Here is a 10,328-nt window from a genome sequence, read left to right as displayed (position 1 = left end):
ACTTGACATGACATCTCCATGCTAAACAGAACAAAGTATGACAGAAACTGCAGTCAATTATGTGAGGTCTAAGGGCATGTTTCAAAGATATCTGTAGGAGAGCTGTAAGATTTCAGAAGTAAAGCATACTTGTGGAATATGTCTGAAATAAGACTAAAGGACAAAAACAATCCTTTCAATCTAAGCACCAAACCTTATATATAATTAAATAAAATCAATTAGAAATAATGCCGGTTCGAATAAAGCTACCTTATGTTATTTATCTAAGTTACAGTCACTTTAATTTAAAATTGCATGGTGCATTAATACTCCTATTCATGATTCTGAACTTCCCATGTTGTGGATTTTTCAGGTCATCAAGTATTCTGACGTATGTTTTAGTATTATTATGCATTAGTATAATACGTATGCCATATGTATTAGTTGTTTATGGTCATGACAGGAAGTGACTCCAGGAAGGTGGGTTAATTTCAGCTCACAGTTTGTGGAATCAGCTCATCATGGTGGCAGAGGATCACGTAAGGTCATGCTGCATCCACTCTCATGGGGCAGAGAAAAGTAAATGCTAGTTCCCTGATGGTGAGTCCCCTTTCCCCTTTTTATTCAGCTCAGGACCCAGTCCATGAGATGCTGCTGCCCACCTTGAGGATGGGCCTTTCCCATTTCTATTAACCTAATCTAGAAGCTCTTTAGAGTCACTCTTGTGGGTTACTAGAGATTCTGCTAAGTTGACAATATGAACCATAACACAGCATATGCCACTTAAATGGTCACAAAGAACTGGTGATGTTTAAAGGCCAGATGACCAGGTGAAGGGGTGGAATATTTTCTCCTTCTGAAGGCCTCTCACTATGAATTTGAAGCCTACCCCAACTTTCTGTGAATATAACCTTGTCATCTCAACCTCTGAATCTCACGTTTAACCAGTTCCTATTCCTGGTGATCAGTCATAGCTGTGCCTGCTGCTTTTAATGTTTGATTTAATTATACTTAAATTTAATTCATCATTTATACTATAAAAATAAACAGGGTTTCACGTTTAGTGTATGTTGTTATCCACATCTTCATTTATAAAAGTCTTCCTTTACCACCTCCCATCCTTCCCATACAACCATGAGATTCCTCTGCTTTCATTTCTGCGTCAAGTCCAGTTTGTGTTGGGCAGTTAATCTTGGGGTTGGGTCCTGCCCTGGTGTCAGGTGACATCACTAAAGAACTCTCCTTCTTCCAGGAAAAAAAAAAAAACAAGAAAATATAAAACCGTCTTGCTAAACTTAAAAAATGATACATTAAAAGGGTAGAAGGTTTAAAAAGAATCTCTAATTGTGGGATGATTCTCTGTGTGTGTGTGTGTGTGTGTGTGTGTGTGTATACATGTGTGTGTGTGTGTGTGTGTGTGTGTTCATTCTCCCTTGCCTCCAGAGGAAAGGTTAATATTTATTGTAGTTCCTGATTTTGCTGTAACTGATGGGAAGTGTCATTCTTCCTTCTTGGTCTTTGGATTTTTTGCTGAAGAGCAGACATGACCACATTAGCATCGTTAACTTTAGAGTGCTCCCTAAGGTTATTGATAACTTTACTCCAAAGAAACCAAAATGCCCAATCTAGGAAGTGGTTCAGTGGGTAAACATACTTGCTTTGCAAGAATGAGGACCTAAGTTGAATTCCTAGCACCTGTTTTAAAAAACAAAGGCATAGTGGTGCATGCCTGCAATCCAAAGGTGGAAGAAAGAGACAGAAGACACCACATGTTCACTGACAAGCCAGTCTTGACTACTTGGCACCTTCTAGGCCAGTGACCCTGTCTCCAGAAGAGGACAGTGCGCACACAGTGTTCTCTGAACTCTATGGACACACACGTTTATTCACCCAGGGATACTCATGTCTCCACATGTACTTGAACATTCTCCACACACCAAAACTCCCATAACCTGTGAGAAGTCATTTAAAAGCCACAGTGAAGCATGACTGACCACTAATTAGACTAACGTGAATATTCAAGAGAGCATTAAAATGAAGCTAATTATTTCCTAAATCAGAGATAAGACTATTAAACAAAAAATTGTCCTCTTCAGTTAGAAACATGACATTCAAAATCTCAAATTTCCCTATACTATGAAATACGTGTGAATCACCCAGATAACGATGACTAATAAAAATGGTTTATGACTTACTCATTCAGAGAGATTAAGTGAATCAAGATACTATTTCAATACCTAGTCTCTGATGGCACCTAAAATAATAGTAACACGAACATACCATATTTATTAGTCCTTTCTGCCAGGCTGGAAGGTGGCTATTTTATGAGAGAATTCATAGAACACGGGGATTTAAGTTGATAACAATCTCATGGTACCATTTATCTGTATTAAATGCCTGGCTCAGAAACTGATTTCCTGGAGTATGTATTTTACAGCATATTATCTTATTCCTGGGTCTGACTCCTTTCTTCCATTAGGCCAATCCACTAGATAGTAACACACACCGGTCTATTTGTGGCATCTTTGCTGACTTCCGTGTTTGAGGGTTGCAGTGAACTGTAAAGAACTGACAGTCAGTGTGTCAAGCTGCCATCCTCTATGAAGTTCAGCAGAACACACTTTGTTCTCAGAGAAAATTGGAAAAACCAACATCCACATTAATAATATCATAAAAATGATGACCCAATGCATCTCATTAGCATATCAAATTGTTCCAACAAAATGATTCTGCATTCAATTTAATCTTTTATTGCCTTAAGAGAAAATAATGACAGGAATGCATCTCTTTTCGACTTGGCAAGATAATTTACAAAGTTTTTATAAACTGTCTTAAATTCTCACTGGAGGCTTATTAGATTGACAGGAACAGTTATGTAAATTTTACAAATAAGGAAATAAGCAGAGGCATTTTCACATATGCAGGGAGAGATAGTGTGCAGGCTACTTTTAGATCAACTTGATACAAGCTAGGGTCATCTGGAAGAATGGCGCCTCTACTGAGAAAATATCTCTAGAAGAGCAAGCTGTAAGTCATTTTCTTAATTAGTGATAGACGGGGGAGGGCTCAGCCCTTAGCAGGTGGTGCCATCCCTGAGCTGGTGGTCCTGGGTTCCCTAAGAAAGCAGGCTGAGCAAGCCATGAGGAGAAAGCCAATAAGCAGCTCCCCTCTGTGGTCTCTGCATCAGCTCCTGTCTCCAGATTCCTGCCCTGCTTCATTTCCTGTCCTGACTTTCCTCAGTGATGAACTATGATGTAGACTAAGTGAATGTCAAACAAACCCTTTCCTCCCCAACTTGCTTTTGATCATGGTGTTTCATCACAGCAATAGGAACCCTGGCTAGGACACCAAGGAAGACTAAGTCTCAACAGTCATTAGTTGTAACTGGAGGCTGCTTGTGTGTTTCCTGGCCACCCAGATCCAAAAAAATCACACAGAAACTATATTAATTGCAACACTTTTAGGCCTATTAGCTCAGGATTCCTATGAACTGACTCATATCTTAAATTAACCCATTTATATTAATCTCTGTATTACCACAAGGCTGTGGCCTACCAGTAAGGTTCTGGCGGTGGTGGCATTTTTCTCCTTTGGCAGCTACATGGCATCCCCCTGACTCTGCCTACTCTCTCTATATATCTATTCTAGCCTGGTTATATTCTGCCGTACCATAGGCCAAAGCAGCTCTTTTATTAACTGATGGTAATAAAACATATTCATAGTGTAGAGAAGGGAATACCACATCAATTAGTTGCTTGTAGCTCTTCATCTGGGGTGGATCCTGGTGAAAGCTCCCCCTTGCAGGTTAGCACATCTATTGCTGTTGCTACTGTGCAGGTCTTGTTTAAGCAGTTATGTTGTCCAGGAGTCATTGGTGAAAATGGAAGACTCAATCTTACAGCAGACGTCCTGGTCACTTGGCTCTTGCAGTTTTTCTGCTTGCTCCCTCCTTTATGTTGAGCTTAAATGCAGGAACTGTGTTGTAGATGTTTTCATTGGGACTGGGCACTACACAGTTGTTCTCTGCATTTTGACAAGTTGAGACTTTCTGTTTGCTACAAAGTATTTGTTACAAGTCTCTATTTGCCACAAGTTATTCTATTTGTTACAAGTTTTGTTCTCTGCGTTTTTTTGAGACTTTCTGTTTGCTACAAAGTCTCTATTTGCTACAAGCCTCTATTTGCTACAAAAAGAAGCTTCTTGACAAGTGCAAGCGCTACATGTATCAGTGGATATAAATACAAGTATTTAGGATACAATTAGGAATTAGACTAATTTGGGAAATTGGCAGTGGGAGGCACTTTTAATTTTTTCTTTTTTTAATTAAGCATTTTTAGATACAATTCTTTTTCATTTTACATAGTTATACCCGTTCCCACTCCCTTCCTTCCTCCCATCCCACTCTTCCCTCCCTCCACCACCCCACCCCTCCCCTTTCCCTTCCACTCCTCAGAAAAGATAAGGCTTCCCATGGGGAGTCAACAAAGTCTGATGCTTCATTTGGCAAGATCAACACCCTTGACCTCTATCTAGGGTGGTCAAGGTTTCCCTCCAAAAAGAAAGCACTCCAAGATGCCAGTTCAAGTATTAGGGATAAATCCTGGTCCCACTGCCAGTGGCCTCACACACTGCCCAAGCCTCACAACTGTATCCCACATTTGGTGGACCTAGTTTTGTCCTATGCAGGGTCTCCCCCCCCCAATATGAGTCTAGAGTCAGTGAGCTCTAGCTCAGGTCAGCTGTTTCTGTGGGTATCCCCATCATGGTCTTGACCCCTATGTTCATATTATTGCTCCTCCCTCTCTTGGGCTGGTCTCTGATAGTTTGGCCCAGTGCTTTGCTGTAAATCTCTGTATCTGCTTCCATCAGTTGCTGGTTGAAGGTTCTATGATGACAATTAAGGTAGTCATCAATCTGATTACAGAGGAAGGTCAGTTTAGGCACCCTCTCCACTGTCGCTTAGAGTCTTAGCTGAGGGCCGTCCTTGTGGATTCCTGGGAATTTTCCTAGCGCCATGTTTCTCATTAGCCCTTATGGCTCCCTCAATCAAGACATCTCTTTCCTTTCTCTCCCTCACTGTCCTTTCCCTTTCCTTCATGTTCTCTTCCTCTCTATCCTTCTCCCCACCCCCTCTACTTCTACCCTCCCTTCTCCCACCCCACTCCTAATTTTCTTAGGAGGACTCATCTGTTTCCCCTTCCCAGGGGACCCATGTATGTCTCTCTTAGGGTTCTCCTTGTTACCTAGTTTCTCTAGGATCGTGTACTATAGGCTTGTTACCCTTTGCTTTATGTCTAAAAGCCACTTATCACTGAGTACATAGCATGCTTGTCTGTCTTGGTCTGGGTTACCTCACTCAGGATTATTTTTTCTAGTTCCATTAATTTGCATGCAAAATTCAAGACATCATTGTTTTTACTGCCAAGTAGTACTCCATTGTGGAAATGTTCCATATTTTCTTTATCCATTCTTCAGTTGAGGGGCATCTAGGTTGTTTCCAGGTCTGGCTATTATGAATAATGCTGCTATGAACATAGTTGAGCAAATGTCTCTTGTGGTGTGAATGTGCATCCTTTGGGTATTAGCCAGATGCTGCTCCTGGGGAGGTAAGTGTCTTGGTTCCTGCTTGGAGGGCTCAGCTCTCTAGGCCCTTGCCTGGGGAGGAACATCCCGTTACCCCACCCCCACCTCCCAAGAACTTGCTACTATCCCTCATCACATCTGTAACCACAGGAGCCTTGGCCCAGACTGCCCCTGGAAAGGAACCCCAGAGCCTTAACATAATCCACTAGAAGAATGGACCTGCCTGCACCAGGAGGAAGAGCAACCACCTAAGCCACAGGCCCCACCTTCACCGACTGGAGGAAGAGGGGCCCCCTGAAGCGCAGGCCCCACACGCTCTCTTCTAAGATTCATTGCCTCACCAGGAAAGGATAGGCTAGGTTTCTAGTACCAGGTACACGCCCTCTCTTCTTGAGTAGGCCTTAAGTCCATTTAACTAACTGTAGATTACAGCCAAGTTCTGAGTACCATTACTGCACCTTCGGGGATATCCTGCCATGCTGGCCTTTGTGTGTGTGTGTGTGTGTGTGTGTGTGTGTGTGTGTGTGTGTGTGTGTGTGTGTTTTATAAGCATCACTGCTGGGTACCACTTCTGGTTGTTTCCTTGTTTATGGTAGCCTAAACAGCATCTTCCTATATTGTAAAAGCTACCCCTCAGGGAGGAGGCCAACTTGATACCTCCGAATCAGCAACAATAATAAACTCAAAATTGAAAATTGAAACAGGTTAAATTCCCAAGTACATCACAATCATGATAGTTTTTAAAAGTCATTTGTCACCTGTGGGAGTTGCCATGGAGCTGGTTTGTTAATTTCAAATAATAGTCACAGAACTGAGTGCGCCTTTCTCTTGCCTTTCCTATTTCATCAAATACCGCAGGGTAGGCGAGCAGGTGAGGAAGTGGAGCATGGCATTATGGGAAAATTATAGATCATAAATAAAAACTCAAAATGTAACTGCTATACTCTGTAATTCACAAATTAGTGAGATTGTGGCTAATGGCAATTATGAGAGAGGGAGAGAACATGTGAGAGACAAAGATAGGAATGGAGAGAGATTTTAAATGTTTATGTAGCTTTTTAAAGGTTTTGAAATTTTTTATTTATTTATTTATACTACTGATGGGATATGAGTTTATTCTGGTCTAGTTTGAGCAGGGAGTGAAATAAGAAATTCTGCCAAGGCATTTCAGGTCACCTTGAACTCAGTGAATACTTTACAGGGAAGGTCTTACATGGCCTCGTAATTTGGAGCAGTGGAGTCTTTTCTTGAGCTGCTGACTGGAATTATATTTTCCGAGAGGTCAAGAATGTTGGGTAGTCCCCACCTGCCAGGTGTGTCACTGCTGTCTTTCTGAACTGCAACCAGCAGGTGAGGGAACAGAGGGACTCCAACTCTTCAGCTGAAGAGGAAGGAGAGGCTTCAAACACAGACCTTAGCTCAAATGCCATGTTTCTCCCACACTATCATTTAGCCAATTATCTTTAGTGGTTTTTTGATGATGTACAACACAAGTTAATTTCAGTTTTCTAAAATTAACATTCCATTTCTGAATTCATGTTAAAGCCAGTTCTTATTATTCTTAGTATAGTTACTAATGGGGCCAGTGGTAGAAACTTGTCAAGTACGTAAAAGAACCTGGGTTCAATTCCTACTACCATGGAATGAGAAGAAGTAAATTCAGGTGTATGCAAATTTTCAGACATTCCTTTTCATCCCCCCCCCAAATTTTGCCTTTAGTAAACAAAAACACTAGTTACCCTGAGATGAAAAGGAGGGTTGATTGTGTTTCCATGATTTTAGAAAGCAGACCAGGGGAAATACAAAGAAAACTGGTGCCTGTTAAAGGATGTTGACAATGCAGGGAACAAAAGATGAGGTGTGAATCTTAAAAACGACGAGAAAGAGCCTGATGTGGTCTTGCATGCCTGTAATCTTAGTCCGCTGAGGTAGGAGGTCTGTGCACTGGAGGTCACTCTGTGCCACCAACTTACAGGCAGCCCAGGCTATGAATGAAATCCTGTCTCAAAAACAAACAAACAAACACAGACAAAAGACAGCAGGGATGGGAAAAAGCCCAAAGGCCAGTCTCCTTCCCTGGAGGTTAGCTGAGTGACAGCTGACTCAGGATCAGGGTCAGTGTGAGCTCCAGGTATATGGAAACAGCCCTGAGCTGAGCATGGTGGATCTGTAGCAAACGCCAGGGTGTGCGGCTTCAGTTTGGTGGAAATTTCGATGAAAAGCCACAGACTTGAGAACATTTTATCTTCCATTCTGTGCCATTGTGTGGGAGCCAGGAAGCTGCTCAGAGGAGCGCAGTGGGCAGAACCCTGGCAGTGCAGTTGGTTGTCTCACTCACACTGAACCAACCCCTGGGAAGACGGAAAGCGAGGCAGTGTAAATGATTCTGTAGACTTCAGATATGGACTTTCGTTTAAGTGCAAACAGGTATTAAATGGGAACTATAAAGATTTTTAGGAGGTGAGTAAATGAATTAATTATGTACTTCAAACAAGGGTTGGTTTTAGGAAAGCATAGAAAGGTCTGGGCTTGAAAAGGTAGGCAAGTATAAATAGATCACGTTTTATGCTTTTATCAATCCATAGAACAATCTATAGTTATTGCTATCCAATTCATCTGAAGTGCCTCTAAAGTAATGTTTAAATACCCCCGATAGTAAAGGCTGATATATAATTTGCTGTTTCTTTCACACTTTACATTTCCACGTGTCTATCTATCAAAGATCCATGATTTTCCTTTTGGAAAGATGCCACCACAGTGCTGGGGAGTGGGTGCCAAAGTGCTCACTGGGCAGACGTGGGGACCTGGATTTCGATCCCCAGTACCCCCATGATGTGGTAGTACCCTCAGTGTGCTGTAATTACCATTAATGAATAAAGAAACTGCCTTGGCCTGTTGATAGGACAGAACTTAGGTAGGCAGGGAAGACTAAGCTGAATGTTGGGAGAAAGAAGGGTGGGAAGAGAGAGAGAGACACCATGGAGCCATCAGATATAGATGCTAGGCATTTTACCTGGTAAGCCACTGCCACGTGGTGATACACAGATTAATAGAAATGGGTTAAATTAAGATGTAAGAGTTAGCCAATAAGAAGTTAGAACTAATGGGTCAAGCAATGTTTTAATTAATACAGTTTCTGTGTGGTTATTTCAGGGCTAAGTTAGCTGGGCTGTCAGGACGAACAAGCGGACCCTCTATGCAACATCCCCAAAAGGTCAGACATGGAAACACCCTCTTGTAACCCTGTCATGTGGGTGTGAAGAAAGGAGCATTCCTGGAGGTGGCTAGCAAGTCAGTCCAGTCAATCAGTGAGCTCTGGCTTCAATGAGGGGCCCTGGCTTAAAACATGAAGTGGAGAACAATAGAGGAGAACCCAAGATGTCCATCTTGACCTCTGTATATGCATACATATGAACATGTGTATCTATATGTATTTTGACTAATATTCAAGATTCAGACTAACCCTTGGCTGTGTTCCTCCCTTTATCACTTTATAAGCATACCAATCTCTCTATATCAGTGTTATTTTATCTGTAATAAGTAGACTTTAGGAACAGTAATCCTACATTTTCTATTTATCAATGATAAACAAAAGTACCAAAATTACACACATTTATGTGGCGTGATGTGATGTTACTTCAGAGATATGCATAGACTCTTGAGTTCCTCAGAATCTATAGCTTATTTAGGCTGAAACATCCAAAACCCTTTCTTCTAACCTTCTGAGATTCAAACTACAGAAAAACAAATCTGTTACCTCTCATATGTGTCCTTCTTAGCTTTTGTTGTCAACGAGATGCATTCTGGAGTCACGTGATAAGGGATTCCTCTTCTACCCCACAGTGTCAGGATTTCTCATTTCTGTTCAGGGTGAGAAAACCATCCCTTCTGAGAGGAATCAAAGAGAGACTTTCTCGAAGCAGCTTCTCTGGAGCTTCTGGAAGCTGCTTGCCACACACTTGCCTTAGAGAGGTGAAACTTCAGACCGAAGAGTATTAACTCTTAAGACAGTGCTGGGGCTCACTATGCAGCTCAGGCTAGTTCAAGGTCATGACCATCTCCCTGCTTTAGCCTCCCAAGAAGATGATGATATTTAAATTTGGACAGTCATCTTCTCCTGAAACCACCGCAAGTGTCATCGGCATGCAGGCCTGGCCTTCCTTTATGAACTGTGCCACTAGTTAAAGATCTGCATAGCCGTGCTCGCTTCGGCAGCACATATACTAAAATTGGAACGATACAGAGAAGATTAGCATGGCCCCTGAGCAAGGATGACACGCAAATTCGTGAAGCATTCCATATTTTTGTAGACAAGATTGCCGGGCAAAAAAATGGGATCTTGGGGGTGGGGTGGGAGGGAGGTAAGGGGAGATGGGGAGAGAAAAGTGAGAAGGGGAGGTTGGCGGTAACTTGGGAAATGGGATGTTTGGGATAAAGGAAGGTTGGATAGGGGAGCAGGGAAGCACACATCTTAATTAAGGGAGCCATCTTAGGGTTGGCAAGAGATTTGGTGCTCCCAGGTGCCCAGGGCGATGTCCCCAGTTAGTTCCTGGGGCAGCTGAGAACAGAGAACCTGAAATGACCCTATCCTATAGCCATACTGATGAATATCTTGCATATCACCATAGAACCTTCATCTGGAGATGGATGGAGATAGAGACAGAGACCCACACTGGAGCACTGGACTGAGCTCCCAATGTCCCAAGGAGGAGCAGAAGGAGGGAAAATATGAGCAAAGAAGTCAGGACCACGAGGGGTGCACCCAC

General features: G+C 42.3%; 1 non-coding gene across 1 annotated transcript; it reads left to right on the top strand.

Annotated features, from left to right (window-relative positions):
• Positions 1-9,761: 9,761 nt before the first annotated feature.
• Positions 9,762-9,868, top strand: LOC126490773 (U6 spliceosomal RNA). The gene has a single exon (XR_007589245.1). It is a non-coding gene; the product is annotated as a U6 spliceosomal RNA (small nuclear RNA).
• Positions 9,869-10,328: the final 460 nt, after the last annotated feature.

This window comes from Alexandromys fortis, unplaced genomic scaffold, assembly GCF_014885135.2.
Source record: "Alexandromys fortis isolate MF-2015 unplaced genomic scaffold, M_Fortis_MF-2015_v1.1 scaffold_249, whole genome shotgun sequence".
In the NCBI taxonomy this organism is placed as follows: Eukaryota; Metazoa; Chordata; class Mammalia; order Rodentia; family Cricetidae; genus Alexandromys; species Alexandromys fortis.
The sequence above is the reverse complement of the archived record's forward strand: the minus strand, read 5'-3'. Positions and strand labels throughout refer to the sequence as shown.